Genomic DNA, 18,129 nt, shown 5'->3' with positions numbered 1-18,129 from the left:
CAGAAAAAATCAAAAAACTTCTTTAATGTGCAAAATCAATGTTTCCGTCACATCTTGGGACCGAAGCGGGCACTCCCCCTTCCCACAGATCCTTGCCACTATATTGTTTTGCTGCCACCAGCCCCCCCCCTCTAATACGGGCCCTGCTACTGCTCCCCATGCTATTAGGATACGGCAAATTTGCAGTTTCCTGAGGTCTCCTTTGTAAGTATTTTGCTTAGTCCTGTGCAGCTGCAGCCCCTTGCTCTGGATACATTTTCTTTGCTACACTTTCTGGTTACATTTTTTGTTACTATAAATGATACATGGGTAGTTACATTTCACCAGCCACCTATATATATAGGTGAAAGTTCCTGTGTGGAACTGAAACGTTGGTCACAATAAACCTCTGACTATTATTTTGCAATACTCTTCAACTGTGTGTGACAATCCTGTGTGTGCCGTCACTCCATGCCTATATATATATATATATATATATATATACTGTATATATATGGGACAGTTAGCATTAAAATACCATTTAAGTAATATACAATTGTAATTCTTCTGCTTGTGACTTTGCCTGAACACAGTGTCTTTTTATGCTAATTATAGTGGCATGTTCTGAAGACTGGTGTATACTGAAGAATCTGGATGTAGAATTTAATAGACACAGCTATCATTTCCTGTGAATAATATATTTTGGAGTACTTTTTGAAATCAAGGTGCTTTTGTATCCTATACAGTTTTTCTATTACTTTTTGTGATATGATTCTTACCATATTGTGTAAGAGGAAAAAAACTAAATATAACTTTCTTTGCTGTGTGAATTCAGTGCCTGTTAGCTTTTAACCTTCTGTTCTTTCAATCCTCCCACTTCGCATCATTTCATCTGTGTACTGGCATAGCAGTAGAGTGAAGGAAAACCACATGTAGGAGTAGGGGATCACAAAAAATAAACTTACAGACAAGATGTTCACATACCATTATATAAATTTGCATTAGTGCACAGGAAAACTGCTAAATGAAAACCATAGAGGTCACTGTACAAGCTGTCTGAACCTTGTATCTTAGGGACTTGCTGTCTTATTCAATAAACATTACTTACAATTATAGAGCTTTATTTGCTGATTTCTCAAGAAGAGGAGCAGTTCTACACAAAAATGGAAAGTTTTCTGATTGATGTCGGATGAAAAATTGCCTGATGTGCAATCTTCCCTCCCGTGCCCACTAACCTTGCAATAATTTGATGGATTTGTCATATGGCAAGTGTAAGGAGTTCAGTCCTTTGATATACTAGGAATCAAGGTGCAAACTGCAGTTATATCATCAGGCAAAGGAAACTCCTGTACTTACACCTGTCTGTGGCCTCCTAAGTTTTTTGACCTATACACCAGGGACTTCCAATAATCAGAGATTATTGTTAAAGGAAAAGGAAAGGTAAAAACTAGATAAGCTTTATTAGAAAGGTCTATGTAAATACAACCATAAGCACTCACAGGACTGTTGCCCTGAGACTTCAGTGAAAAGAAACACCACATTTATTTCCTTTCATTCTGTAATTTCTTTTCTTTTATTCTGTATACCAGATTTTCTGTGTCAGACTTCCTGCTTGCAGAAAAATGAGGCACTACAGGAGTCTGCTCATTTTGCTCCTCTCTCCCACTCTTTTCTCTTCCTCCCCCTCCAATCTCTGCTGTGTAATCTGAGCTTTGAACTGTTGCAGGAGCAGTGTGCAGGCAGGGAAATTAATTCAGACCAAGTTAAAATGGCAGCTGCTATCTTGAACAAACAGAGGGCGCTTCTATTGTTGTTTACTCAGGTATGGTAAGGCTTTCTGCAGAATAAATATAGCATTCTAGTTTGCACTATTATGACTAATCTATTGGCAATAACATGTCAAAATGCCTTTCCCTCTCCTTTATCTAAAACTACATACTTGAATTTTTGATCCCAAAATATAATGGAAATCACTGACTTATTAAGCTTTATTTGAATGATACAATTTGCAGATTCTCCTTCAGAAAATAAAAATACAAAGAAAAAAACTGTAACTCATTCATAAAATAGTAATGCTTGTGACAGGGCAATCCCATCTGAAAAGAAATGTAACTTGCCAAGCTGATTTACATTCAGATGTGCATTCGTTTGTCCCCATTATTTTTTCATAGGAAGAGCCGAGTCCTTGGTAGTACTGTGATTTGGAGATACTTTAGTCTGTGACACAAATCTTTATCAGCTCTGTGCAAGCAATCTCAAGTCCAATTATTTCTGTTAAGCTCTTGGAAGTACTAAAAAGATAATGCCTCCTATCTCGTAATTCTACTTCTATGTTCATTTTTTTCACATGATGATCCCTTCAATGTTTCCAATGCGATTAAGAAGAAAAAAGAACAGGTCACAATTTTTGCCAATCATAGTGTAATGCTGTCTAAACAAAAAATATCCAGCTGTAAATTTAAGCAACTGAAGAGATGGAAAATAGCCCATATCTCAGAGAAGACAGCACCCAGGAGATATACATTTGCCGGTGACAATGTGCATTTTCTGATTTCATTCCTTCCTGTGAAATGAAAATGTTAAATATTTTGTGCATGAAATGCACTTTGTGAGGGACCATCAACCTCTTTAAGTTTTTACTTTAAATGGCAGTATACCTCCTTGTTCAACACAAGCTGGGATAATAGAGATTATTCTGAATGTACTTTTTGCCTGCTGCTTTAGGCTAAACAGGGCAAACAGGTAAATTGAAGCTACTCCATGTTTGGTCCTTGTGAGACTAATGTTCCATAGAAAATAAAATGTGGCAGTGGACCACACTGCAGATGTCACTATTATCTGCCCATTATAGATAAGTCTAAGCTAGGATGCTGGGAGAAATCTGTTTCCTCTATTAGACTTTCCATTTACTTCTATGGCATGTCGTCAGGTCTTAGTCCATGTTGTGATTTTGTTAAATTTTCCGTAAAGCAAAACACTGTTTGTTCATCACTATTCTGTTACACATCCATATTATGATGACCAGTGACAACACTGTTTGTACTTCTCCGCCCTGCCAGGAACTGACTGTTTCTAAACTAAACATCCAGGATTATCGCTTTGCATATGTTGTTGTATTGTTCAGAATGCTGGGACAAAGGTAGGTAATTCTGGAGGCTGTTTATAGTAATTTTACTGAAAAAAAGGTTTACTTATTCTTTAAATACAATCTGCAAGATAAAAAGAGCTGGAATCTACAGTTTTTTTTTAGCTTTTCTAATAGACGTATGTATCACTACTAGTAGAATGTAAAAAATGTGATCTAAAACTTAATTAAACTTAACTGTAAGTCTCCCCATTGTCCACCTGTTCACACAGACTGTAGGAGTAGTGCCAGCATTGTGCTACTATATGTACTGCCTGACCTATGCTGCCTGTGTGTATGGCACCCAAGGGCAGTTCCCCCAAAACCTGCTGCCCTAGGCACAGACCCTCAGGTTATTATAAATACGCCCCTTTTTGTACCCTTAAAAGGCAGCAGAGTCTTCCCTGCAGCCTAGGGCAGGCAGAGTATGGCAAAGTATGGCACACACAGGCAGCTTATGGCAGGCAGAGTATGGCACACACGGGCAGCATAGAGCAGGCAGAGTATGGCATACACACAGGCAGCATAATGCAGGCAGAGTATGCACACAGGCAGCATAGGGTAGGCAGAGTATGGTACACACAGGCAGCATAGTCCAGGCAGAGTATGGCACATACAGGCAACATAGGGCAGGCAGAGTATGGCACACACACACAGGCAGCATAGGACAGGCAGAGTATGGCACACACAGGCAGCATAATTCAGGCAGAGTATGAACACAGGCAGCATAGGGCAGGCATAGTATAGCACACGCAGGCAAGGTAGGGCAGGGAGAGTATGGCACACACAGGCAGCATAAGGCAGGTAGAGTATGGCACACATACAGGCAGCATAGGGCAGGCAGAGTATGGCACACACAGGCAGTATAGGGCAGGCAGAGTATGGCACACACAGGCAGTATAGGGCAGGCAGAGTATGCAAACAGGCAGCATAGGGCAGGCATAGTATAGCACATGCAGGCAAGGTAGGGCAGGGAGAGTATGGCACACACAGGCAGCATAAGGCAGGCAGAGTATGGTACACACAGGCAGAGTGAGGCACACACAGGCAGCATTGCCCTATGCTGCCTGTGGGACGTGATCCTGGAAGGGGTTTGTTAGCAGTTGAAAATAGCCATTATATGGTCCCTAGGGTGTGTAATTAAATGCTGGGGGTTGCTATGCTATCAACAGTGGAGGAGGAGGCATATGGATTTAAGGGTATGTCTCAATATGGCATAATGTAATTCTTTTACATATGAATGAAGGGTGATATCCCTACAGTGAGCACCAACCATTTGGGTTTTTGCTGCACTACCACCATTACTGTGGGTATGGTCTTAAAAGCTCTTGTGATAACATGGGTGTGGTTTGAAGTGGGTGTGGTTTAAAAAAGAGGAGAGGTCAAAACTGGCTTCCATTATCGGCCCTCCACCATGTAGGCCAAAAAAAATCCAGCCCTCGGTACCACAGAAGTTGGACAGCACTGATATATATAACTGACTACACCTTATCTGGTAACTTAAGACACAGACAGCAGTAGAGCACTCTTTTCCTAAGTAAAACCCAAGCCATTTTTCTTACCTTAAGCACTCCTTGCCCTTAGTAAGCTAAACTGCCCTTCTATGAATTCTATTAAATATGCATTTCCTGGAATCCATATCTTATTATTGCAATGGTCAAATTGTACAAATTAGACAATATATTATGTTTATTGTGTTTTTAAACATTTTAAATTAGAATAGAATCCTACTAGAAATGCTTTATTCAGTTGCTTTGTAAATTGGTACATTTCTAGAGGGTAAAATCTCAGTAAATGCAACACAACAGCTAGAAATAAATTTAAATCAAACTCTCAGCCCAACTGTTAAATCCCAAACACAAATATTAAAAGGATTAGCCCAAGGAAAATAAAGCTGGTTTTGTTACAGTTTATAAAACTGCCATGGATGTGAATTTTATGGCAAAAACACTTGGAAAGAGTAAAAAATAATTTTATTCCAATGTAAAGCCATATGTAGCAGTCCTAATGGAATTATACACCGTAAATCCCAGAAAACGAAATATTGCAAAGTACATGCATTACACTGGTAGAACAACATTACTATTTTAGCAAAACATAGTACCCAATAAAGACAGAAACAGTAAACCTTCTTAGAAAAATTAATTGTATTAAATCTTTATTAGACAGAATTACAGCAGTTATTACACTGAAACTGCTCTGTTCCTAATAAAATGCCAAAATGTTATATTCTTTTTTACTGAAGAATGAACACTTCTGTAGCAATAAAAGGATTGGCGCTGTTAATTCACATGGTTAAACGATTCATATAAGGCGAAAGCTTTAAAAAGCAGTTTCAGGGTAAAATCCTTTAATCTTTCCTGATGTCTCTTAGTGGGATTTTATAAAACTGTGAACGTCTACACAGTGTGCCTTTCACACATCATTCTTTGTGCTATATCTGATTATGTAGGTTCATGAAAGTTGCCACAATATTAAAATATGATTACAGTAAAAATAGCAATTTAGAAAGAAGACACTTTGGGGCTGATTTACTAAAATTCGTTTTTTTCTGGCCTTGAAAGTCGTATAGACTCGACATGGCATAAATTTAAATTAAACTCATCATGTTGCATTTATAAAATGTCACACTAATGCTTGAATTGTTTTGAATTTGAAAATTCCAAATTTTTCGAGATAAAAGTATTGTTAAACGGACGTTTAACTCTTTACTTTCCAAACAGGAATTGCTCCAGCAGCCATTTTAGGGGCACTGGCACTCATTTTTGGAAACTGGGTGAAATAGAAAACAATGAGGGGGTTAACTTCTCCTTGAAAATGTGTCAAGTCAGGCTGGCATTGACTATTCTGTTCCTCTACTATTCTAAGCTTCCATAGAACTCAATGGTACTCGACAAGTCAAACCTTGCAAATTTGTTTTTACAAAAAAAAGTTAACTAAACATTAATAAATCCCAATTATTCTATTTTTTTGAAGGAAAAGTACTAGAAAAATCAAGTACTGGCAAAAATCCTGTCGTAAATCTAAAAAAAAATCTAGTAGTAAAAAAAAATTACTTTTTTTTTAAAATTGCTTAGTAAATGTGCCCCTTTATAATAGTGAATTTTTGCTATAAAAATCTCCTTTGTTTTTATATTCCACTTTTTTTTTACATAAAGAGGCCAAATGTGATTCTATTTTTTGTAATTTCTATTTGTTTTCTGCTTTTAAGGATGTAACATTTAAGTTGGAACATTGTTCAGGGTTATGTGGCATTCTTACATGCTTTTAATTGGAGGTCAAGTACGGAGCAAGGAATATTGTAATTTACTAGAATTGCATTAAGCAAAAGAATGTTGCTGACATAAGGAGAGTATAGATTAAGCATTGTGTTTGCATTTCTATGTATATAACACAGTTTAGTTTGTTACTTATGGCATAAGTGACACATGGCCAAGGACAAATTGATAAGTAACCTCAACTCTACAATTTCTTAAATGGTTTTAGAAGGAGGAAGGTTATGATACATCATTTAATCTTAACTAAACAACCAGAGAAAACTTTAAAGTGAGATATTAATTTTACGCTTTTAAGAAGCTTTGGAGTCATGTGAGTTACAGATTTCATTAGATGTTGCTTGTATACATAGATGTACTTTATGCTACATTTAAAAATTCTAGTTTGCCTCAGTAAGCATCTGCAGGGATCACCATAAGGACCAGCTGCTGCCAGATAATATGCCCAGATATAAGTACCCGAGTCTAACTGAGACTACGCAGTTAATGCTAATTTATTGCACATAGACTAGTGGGAAAAGCGTTAATTGCCATCATTTTTCATTTTGTTGCCACAATTTAGGGGATTCATCAGTAGTGATGAGTGAATCTGTCCCGTTTTCTCACGAAACGCTAGGAAAATTAGTGATGAATCCAAGAAATGCATTTTTTGTCGCACATCTTTTGTGTTGTGTTTTTTATTATGGGGCCACTACTTTTTTTGACGTGCGCTGAATTTTTTCGCTGCAAATCTTTTCTGAAGTTTTGCAAAACAATCTGCAAAGTCACTCATCACTATTCATCAAGTAATAAGTATCCTGTACTATTCAGTAGTCTCTATTTGTTGGTGCCCTTCTGGAGATTTAAGAGTTTGGACAATCCATTATTATGGGGCTAAGCACAGTCTCTTTTTCCTAATAAGCTGCTAGGCCAAGCTTAAAGGGAGATTAATCAAAAATCTAATTTTTACATTTTTCTCTAAAACTCAGAAATCTCGAATGTGTGCTTTTTTTTAACTAAAAACTTGAATTTCAATAATATGATTGCTTAAAAATATTTTTAAAAAAATATTGAACGTAGTGAAATCACATGCTACTCATCTTTTTTTTAATGAGTCTGGCAAATTTTGAACTAATCTCAAAAACGCGAATTGAAAAATAGCTTTGATATTATTAACACAACTTACATTGACTTGCCAGCTGTTCGATACAGAACTTTTATTATTATTTTTATTTTTTTAAATGTTTTTTTTTAGTGATTGATACATTTTAAAAAAAAAATCAAAATATAATGCCTGCACACCAATAAAAAAAATGTGTAGCATAAAAATCATGACAGAATCTCTTTAAGATACAGGAAATTAGCCTTAACTGGTGTGGCAGGAGATAGAATAAGGACACTTGTTTTGGCAGGGTTAGGCAGAGAAAAAAGTTCAGTCTTCGTGGGACCAGTAGAGAACTCTGAGGAGTATAACCTAGTCCAGAAGTGTGCTGTGGTTAAGAATGGAGAGCTTCCATTACAAGGCTATCTTTCTGTCATACAACTGTATGAATCATGATTTCAAAGTCAACTTTTTTGTTCCTGCTGCTTCTTTATGTTTAAGGATCTATTTAAAAAGAGTGTTGGTGGCGTGAGTCTGATATCAATATTTAAAGGGGGAAATGATTTTAGGAGGAGAATATGTTTGACCAATATCACACAGACAATGTGAATGCTTAAAGTGCTATATAATATATTAGTGCACTAAAAAAACATCCCACATAACTCCGTTAACATAGGAATCTACATAATTAACTTCCCAGAAGCTTCATTATAACCAACTGAATTGTCAATTCTTGTATTCTTATGCTGTATGTAATCGAATATCATTACAAATGTTTCTACCCCTCCCCCTTCTTCTTTCTGTACCCCATTTAGTATTGAAAACAAAAATAAAGAATATATAAAATATATATATATTAATGCTATTTGAATAAAGACTTTTCATAAAGGTGAATTACTAGGAGGAAAGAAACTGAGCCCCAGTCCAACATTTGGTGATCTTTTAAAAGAATTCTGGGCAGGGTACAGATCTGAGGAATCAAATTTGTTTTTAACACAGAATGCCAACAAAAAGACATGAGACAGCACATACAGTATGGATATTTCATGGTTACAGCATTAGTGTGACATGATACTTAAACATCTCTGTAATGACAAGTCTGTAGCATCTTCATTTTTTATCTCTTATTTCAATCAAGCTACTGAGCAAAATATATAAGATCTTTAATTAAATGATTACTTTTCATCAGTACTCTTTGTATCACATTAACATTTTGTAAAAGAGAATTAATTGGCAAGCTGAGACAGAATTCACAAGCAAAAAAATGACCCCAACACTCAGAAGCCAACCAGTTGATTAGTATGATATAAAAAAATAAAAAGAAGTTATAAAACAGTGCAAAACTAACTAATCTTTCAATATTATTACAGACAAAATGAGACAACCAATCCATATGAACTGCATTAAACAACTATTATTTGTCCAGCAGAGGAAACACATGTAAATGTTCATTTATTTGAGATTAATCTTTGAATGCTGAACAAGGTGACCCATGCAATATCAGCATTAGAGAGATGACTGATTTGGGGATTAGCACAACATGAAAAGAATTACATTTTTTTCTTAAACCTCAAGCTTGCAAATTGTGTGAAAATTAATATGATCAAGTAGGCTGATCAAATTATTTTAAAGGTACTGTAATTATACAGAAAGGAAAACTAAAAAAAAGAAAGACAGGGTTATACTTTTTGTACTGAATTTAGGGCAATAGTGCAAAATGAAACAGTTAAAGGAAAACTATACCCCCAAAATGAATACTTAACCAACAGATAGTTTATATTATGTTACATGGGTTATTAAAGAATCTCGCCAAACTGGAATATATATATCAGTAAATATTGCCCTTTTACATCTTTTCTCTTGCACCACCATTTAGTGATGGGCAGTGTGGTCCCTCAGAGATCACATGACCAGAAATAATGCAGCTCTAACTGTAACAGGAAGAAGTGTGGAAGCAAAAGACAAAGCTCTGTCCAATAATTGGCTGATGTGGCCTAGCATGTATGTGTGCCTTGGCTTGTTTGTGTGCACTGTGAATCCTATGATCCCAGGAGCCGGCCCTTAATTCTTAAAATGGCAATTTTCTATTTAGGAGTACCATACTATTTAGTAGTTATGGTACTTTACCATCTTATGATCAGTCTCTAGGTTAAAAGAATTACTTAGGTTTTAGTCAGGTAGTTCCCAGAGAACCTGAGGGGACACAGATGCCAGACCCACTGGAAGCATGAGTATAAGAGAGGCAGAGGGGTAGATGTAACATATCCACATCTGTTATTATATATTCTATGAAGAACTATTGTTGTTTTGTATTTGTTATTTTACACGTGTTAATAAAAGAGGCGTTTAAACTGCTTTTGTTAATAAATGTATATTTTGACTATTTTTTTATAATGATTCCTCATACCAAAAAATCCTTATGTACATATATATGAGAACAAATATTCATGTTTATATTAGTGATGAGCAAATTTTTTCACCAGGCATGGATTTGCAGCGAATTTCCGCATTTTGTCAATGGCGAATTGTTTTGCGAAACTTCTGTAAAAATCCGCCACGCGGAAATTTTTTTGTTGCACATCAAATTGGGCACGGCCGCGTCAAAAAAGGACGCGGTCGCAGCAAAATCGGGCATGGGTGACAAAAGAAATATACGCGGGTGGCAAAATAATTAGATGTGGGCGACAAAAAAAATTGTGCGACTAATGAGTTTCACAAATTTTTCACCATTTCGGGACAGATTCGCTTATCACTAGTTTATATAAATATATCCTTGGTCAACAGGGAGCTACTCTAGGCATATTCCAAGGCTAAAGGTACGTGGTCCCCTTGGGCTGGTACAGAACCCTCCTTGAATGATACACCCTCTATGCATTTTGGGCTGAATAGCCCACGTATCCATACAATTAGTTTTATTTATACTTATCAACCTCATACTAAAGAAAGCTAAAGGTAAATTTGTGTATACAGGTATGGGATCTGTTATCCAGAATGCTCAGGGCTATGGGGTTTTCAGATAAAAGGTCTTTCTGTTATTTGGAACATACCTTAAGTCTACTAAAAATATTTTAAACATAATAATAAGTTTTATTATTAGAGAGAACAAGGAAATATGTTCTAAAATTTAGAAATACATGTTTTAAATGGAGTCTATGGGAGATAAGCTTCCTGTAACTTTGAGCTTTCTAGATAACAGGTTTCCTGGATAACAGATCCCATACCTATATTAAAAATCACTTGGCATATATTAATAAGTGTTAATTGCATGTATTAAAACTACTGTAACTTGCTTCAAAATTTTACAAAGTACACATTTTGATCATTTCATATAACATGAACAAGGAGAAAAACATCTATCTGCAATGCTGACTAAATACACTCCAACCTTTTCAACCTCAAAGTACTACTTTGCCAAACTTAACTTGTCGACTAGACATTTCTCTCTTCCTTTCATTTCTCTCAGCATGGTACATGACACTATTTTTCACTGACCTTAACTTTCATGGTGGCTACAGTCTAAAATGTATAGAAAGATCGTTCATGAAAGATTTGTCAACTTCTGTGTTAAAGGAACAGTAACACCAAAAAATGAAAGAGTATAAAAGTAATTACAATATAATGTACTGTTGCCCTGCATTGCTACAACTGGTGTGTTTGCCTCAGAAAGACTACTATAGTTTATATAAGTTAGCTGCTGTGTAGCCATGGGGGCAGCCATTAAAAGGAGAAAAGGCACAGGTTACTTAGCAGATAACAGATAAACCCCCATTATATGTGGCTTATCTACTAGTTATCTGCTATGTAACCTGTACCTTTTCTCCTTTTTAACAGCTTGAATGGCTGCCCCCATGGCTACACAGCAGCTTATTTATATAGTAGCTTTTCTGAAGCAAAAACACCAGTTTTTTTGCAGAGCAACAGCACATTATATTTTAATTACTTTAAAACACTTTTTTGATGTTACTGTTCCTTTAAGTGCCAAAAAATCACATAATTTTAAAGATTCAGATTTGGTTCGGCCAGGAGCATAGATTAAGCCGAATACCGCAGAAAAAGGCAGAATCTTGGCCAAATCCCAAACTGAATCCTGGATTTGGTGCATCCCTAATTTCTATGAGAAATACATTATCCCTTTTTAATAACCCTTAAATGCCTTATCCATTTCATATGTCTCATTTGCTTTCAGTTTTCTTTCTCTGTTTTATAGTTAATCATCTCTATCCCTAGTAAGTACAGATTCTTGGTATCCTTTTCCTTTTATCAATAAATCTTCTTGGTATATTTCTTCTACAATTTCTGTTACTGTGTGAATTTTGGGTACATAGTTTAACTTTTAAAGTCAACTAAAAAAGCAAAGTTACAAACTAACTGCTTGTGTTATAAATTGCGTGGGTGTTATATATATGAGATACGGTATGTCATATGTAAATTCTGTCATTATTATTTAAAGTTTTCCAATTCAATCATATGAGGTCTTGCTATTTGTTTTATTATTTATCTATGTTTTAATGGCTAGAATTTCAGCATGCATCTTGCATACTGTAAAGTATTTTGAAAAGTAGGAATAACTGCTGATTTTTTAGCAATGAATATCTCTTTCCATTACATGATCCTTCATTTTGCTTTTTATTTAATTACACTGCCATTTCAGTGTTTGTTTTCTTATCTCATACAAATTTCATATGTATTCAGACAGTGTTGACTCAATAAAGCATGTACGTTTAACTTCAATTTTTGCTATTCATTTAGCATCAAAATGAATTTTCTGCTTGCAATAACTCTGTTCCAAATTTTTCATGCTCAAAACTCAGGGCACATCACTCAAGATGATTGGTGCTAAAGATCTGTTTATTTACTACAGAAAAGGCTTGTCAGCAGTATTTGTGGCATGGAGTTATGAGCCGCAGACCTAGAGTTGTTAATATTAAAGCAAACTGCTTAGTGTCAAAAGCAGCCCAAAGTTGTGTTGAATACACAGGAATGCAGGCACCCCATAATAAAGTGATTTTCAACTTCCCTTTTGGTTATAAACAAATTGTGAATGGTACTTCCAAGGTTCACAAGCAGCTACCTAACACAAGCGTGTATTAAAACTAAACACTAAACATTTACCTATATTTCTTTGTTCACCATTTCCAACTATGTGCTTTCATGGATCAAACCCAGTTAAATGTCAGTTAGGCAATAATCTTAATCTATACATGTATAGGAATACTGCCCAACATGGGCGTAATACAGTGTTCACTTCTCTACACTGATTCCATCATCTGTAGTATGTCATTTACCGTTGTTGCTAAACTGCACGGTATCCGACAAAGGCAGATCCCATTAGTGGCCTTCTCATTTTTTCTGTAGTACTAGAAATTAATAGAAGTAATCTCATTAGCCCTTTTGCAACTCCATTTCCCATTGTTTATATTGAGTTATATTGTATTATTTATTGTAGTAAGGGGTAAAGGTGAAGGACTAATTCATTTTTGAATCACTTATCAGTGAATTTCCATGGGCAAATATCCCATGTAGTCAAGCATAATGTAAAATATAAGTATTTTTTATATACACATAGGTAAGGTATACAGCCTTATGCACTTTGTGCTTCCATTGCAAATAATCATAGGTTGGGTCTATAAAATTCCAGACACACATATACAAAAGCCCAAATAATCAAGTGCACAATTCAGCATCTAAACATAGCTCATCTGCTGTTCAACTTAATAAATAAATGAAAAGCTTCTTATAGTGAAAAATGATAAATAGAGAAAGATTGTCTAACCCAGTGATCCCCAACCAGTGGCTCATAAGCAACATGTTGCTTCCCACCCCCTTTGATGCTGCTCCCAGTGGCCGCAAAGCAGGTGGCCATTTTTACATTTCTGGCTTGGAGGCAAGTTTTGGAAGTAGAAAAACACAGTTTTACTCTAAGCAGCGCTTCCTGAAGGCCAGCTGTCCACATGGTGCTACCGAATAGCCAATCACAGTCATTATTTTGTACCCCAAAGAACTTTTTTTTTTTTTTTTTTTGCATGATTGTGTGGCTCACCAACACTTTTTATATCTGAGTGTGGCTTATGAGTAAATAAAGTTGGGGATCCCTGGTCTAACCAGTATACATGTGATCAGCACCCCCCTCCCCAAAAAATGATGCTTGGTAATATTAGAATTTACAGTACAGGTATTAGGAATTCTACATGGCTAAACATGAAAGGGTAAAAAAAGACTTAACAACTAACTAAAACAAGAAACTCAGAAGACAACAGTTTGATCAATTTGACAACAGTGGTGCAGATGCAAAAACAAGAGTAAGTACCCACAGGCACAGATCCTTGAGCTTAAAGGACAAGGAAAGCCTAAGTCACTTGGGGGTGCCAAAATGTTAGGCACCCCCAAGTGACTTTAATCGCTTACCTTGTACCCCAGGCTGGTGCCCCTGTTAGGAGAAAACAGCACCAGCCCGGGGTACCTGTAGCGAGCGCTTCCTTCTTCCTGCTTCGTTTTGCCGGGACCCCACGACCGGCGCATATGTAGTAGAGTGAAAAGCCCACTTCTCTAACATTTTGGCACCCCCAAGTGACTTTGCCTTTCCTTGTCCTTTAAACATTAAAAAATAGTCACTTATTTTGGTTGGTTTACATCTCCATCCATATCACCTTAGGTTGCCATAATATTGTTAATACACATGTTGTTTACATTGTGCACTCTTACAGGTCTTGAATGTACCATTGGCAGGTAGTTGGATTATTGTTTTTATCATGGGTAACATAGTGCACCATTGCTTGTGCCTACACCTTTGCAAATTAGCCTCATGGGGCTCAGATATTCTATCAAGAAATGACATAGCGAGAAGAGCAGAGAAGTAGGTGCATATCATTTTTGTAGAATTGCTGGTTAGTGAAGGCAACCAGATTGTGTAGCAAACAATAAAATATATAGTTACTCACTTAAGCATCTATTGGTGCAAAATAATTACAGCAAGTAACCTCAAAGCATAAAAGCTCACATTATCACTTGGCACTTCATCAGTGGAGGTGTGGTTGTATTAGGTTACATCACTTATATACCTATACCTCATAATACATATTCCAGGGTTTGTTATTATATTGTAACCATATCAGGGCAGCTAAGTTATTTACACCGCTTATCACAGGGCTATATGAATATATGGAAGATGTGTAGCAAGGAGTTGCCAATTTCCACAAGTAAAAAGACAGGATTAAAGAACGGTACCAGGTCATTTGTTATTATAAACAAAACAAATAAGCAACAAGATGGTTTCTTCTATATTTATATAACAATAACATATTATATTTATATCTATATGTATACACAAACACATATATTGTATTGAAACACCACGATATAAATGGCTGAAGATGCATGCCAGTTTTTATTTATATGCAAAAATATATACAGACATGCAACATATATATTAAAAATGTGAATGTACATTCCTTCTGGCTAATAAAATCTGTATTCTGCTTCTTGTGATATATTGTAATACATAAAGAGAGAAAGCAATCCAAGAAAAACTGCAAAATAAGATTTTTTTTATTTTTTTGTAGTTTCTCTTGTAATTTTTCATGAAGGGTACAGATATATTTATCTACTAATACATTGTTCTCACCTTGTTCATTTATTATCATCCTGTTAAGGCTTTAACTTATACAGAAGGTTAAGAAGAGGTTGAAATATAAGGGCTAGATGTATATAGTAAGTCACCCTTATAGTAGTGGCCCCAAGTGGGTAAGGGACTAAGAAACTTTTTGTCAGTACGCCCAGAAAAAGTGTTGCTCGTGAACCACTTTGTGCCTTGAGGGCATTCCAGGAAACTGGAGGGAGAGCGGAAGCCACTGGGAGCTTTACCAGTAGGACTGCATAAACTCAAAGTAGCCATTTGATTGTATCTAATGCGTGCCTTTTTAAGTTTTTATGTGAATGCAATATTTTATAATGGTATTAAACTGTTAAAATGTACTGCCTATGTTTTCTTTTTTTATATTAACTACACGAGAGGAGACATGGAGGTTCCTGGTCTATAATGATATACAATCAAATCAACTGAAGTTGAGTAGAATGAGAGCCTGAATTTGCAACAGATTTTGACTACTCTTTTATATGGCTTTGGCATTTTAGATTGCATGACTTTTAGCATTGTTGTTACTTTATTACAATTAATTGTTTATAGTGTGACTTTGAATGTTTTTGCACATTATAGTATTCCAACTTACTATTATACTGTATAACTACAACTCTCACATTTTGGGCAATCACACTTTACAAGGCATTATTATTGTATTATTGGATAATTGACTATCTATTATGATTATCATTATTATTTGAATTTTTTTGCACATTATAGTATTCCAATTTGTTATTGTTTAACTACAATTCTCAATTTCTGTGCACTAGCACTTTATGAGTATCATTCGACCATTTTTTAGCACATTGTAGCACTTTATGTCATAGAGGTCTTGTATGACTAGAAATCTCTCCCTCTGTGTGGCCTCCCACCTGTCTGGCTGCTGTGACTGCTTACCTTTGTGTAAGCTTTAAATGGTATCAGTACTGAGATTAACTGGTCCCCTGGATGGTTCACAGATTTAGACTGTAAATTTAAACATGAAATCCCCTGTACTGTTCACACATTTTAATCCCCCCATTATTCACACCTCAGACTGTAAACTCCACATTGTTCAGCTGTTCATACCTCAGAGAGACTGTAAGAGCAGTGCCAGCATTGTGTCACTGTATGCTGCCTGCCCTATGCTGCCTGTGTGTACCATACTCTGCCTTCCCTACGCTGCCTGTGTGTGCCATACTCTGCCTGCCCTGTGCTGCCTGTGTGTGCCATACTTTGCTTTTCCTATGCTGCCTGTGTGTGCCATACTCTGCCTGCCCTATGATGCCTGTGTGTGTTATACTCTGCCTGAATTATGCTGCCTGTGTGTGCCATTCACTGCCTGCCCTGCACTGCCTGTGTGTACCATACTCTGCTTTCCCTATGTTGCCTGTGTGTGCCATACTCTGCCTGCCCTATGCTGGCTGTGGGAGGTGATTCTGGCAGGGGTTTGTTAGTATTTAGAAATAGTCATTATATGGTTCCTAAGGTGTGTAGTTATATGCTGGGGGTTGCTGTTCTATCCACAGGGGAGGCATATGAATTTAAAGGTATGTCTTAATATGACATAATATAAGTATTTCACATATGAATAAAGAGTGAGAACCAGCCATTTGGGTTTTTGCTGTGCAACCATATTAATGTGGGCATGGCCTTAAAGGACATGTAAAAACCCAAACAAGTTACTACCATGTCTAAATACAAGGCTACCAAAAAAACACCCTTAAGAGTGCCTTAAATACCTGAAATTGCACGCGGTTGTGCTGTGCATGAAACTGGAGCATGTGCATATGGTACTGTCCCATGGCTATGTCATCGCTGACCCCCCAAATTACATCTCTCTAATCTACAAGTGCCAACTGAATGCATAGCAACGCATTTCCATAGTAACACGTGATTTCAAACTAATGCACTTTCAATAACTGAGCGTCATTACAGCATGCAAGAGGAATTATGTTGCGGGTCAGCGGGCAGAACTAGTGGTGTGTGTGCAGTAGAGTACACCGGACATGTTGTTGAAAACAAATTGACCGCGGCTATTTCAGCGCTACAGAAATGAGCATAATGAGAGAAGAAGGCACATTTCAGGAGAGACAAGGTAGCGATTAAGTAGAGAAAACAGGTAGGTTTCCTAAGCTGGATTTCATCAAAACAGGCGTTACGTTTCCTTTAAAAGCTCTTGTGATAACATGGATGTGGTTTTAAAAAGGGAAGTGTTCAAAACTGGCTTCCATTATCGGCCCTCCACCATCTAGGCCAGAAAAATTACGTCCCTTGGTACCACAGAAGTAGGACAACACTGATCTACAGCACTAAGTTTTTATTATTAAATTGAGCACTAGCACTCTATTTAAGAACAATTATTACATCATAATATCATTAGTTTATCTGCATATACTACGCTATATTATTTTTCTCCCCTTTCTTTTTCTCCCTCTCTGCCACATTTAAGAGTTGGTTTGCTGCACTACACAAGGAAGCTCTTATGGTAGCCCATTATGTGTTGTAAGGCTCAGTCTGGTAATGTTTAAATGTTGTATGAGACTGGCAGTATTAGATAATACAGGGGAATGCTAAGCAATCTGAGCCTTTTCTTACTCTGACAATAAGAGGGGCATTTACTAACGTTCAATTTTTCCAAAATATGATTTTGTTGTCGAAAAAAAGAGCAATTTTTTGCAGTTTATTATGTGACAAAACCACAACAAATATGAATGCAAAAATAGTGGTTTTCGTGTTTTTTTCTGCAACTTTTTTTTTTATGCTTTTTCAGTTTGGCTATTTTGATAAATTACTAAATTCAGTTGTGGTTTCAAAAAACTATAAAACCACAAAATCCAAATTTTAATAAATGCCCCCCTAAGCTGATTTCTGATCTCATTGCTTGATGCTGAGCCCTGCTGGCATTTCTGGACCCTATTTTTAGCTTTTGCCTGAACTCGACTATGGTTTTTGCCCACTGAGTTGGTACCTCATTGAACTGCACATCTCTGCGGAAGCAATTCCATTACACACTCCTGCCACTCCTCCTTTGACTCAGACCTGTACCAAATTC

This window comes from Xenopus tropicalis, chromosome 1, assembly GCF_000004195.4.
Source record: "Xenopus tropicalis strain Nigerian chromosome 1, UCB_Xtro_10.0, whole genome shotgun sequence".
In the NCBI taxonomy this organism is placed as follows: Eukaryota; Metazoa; Chordata; class Amphibia; order Anura; family Pipidae; genus Xenopus; species Xenopus tropicalis.
The sequence above is the reverse complement of the archived record's forward strand: the minus strand, read 5'-3'. Positions refer to the sequence as shown.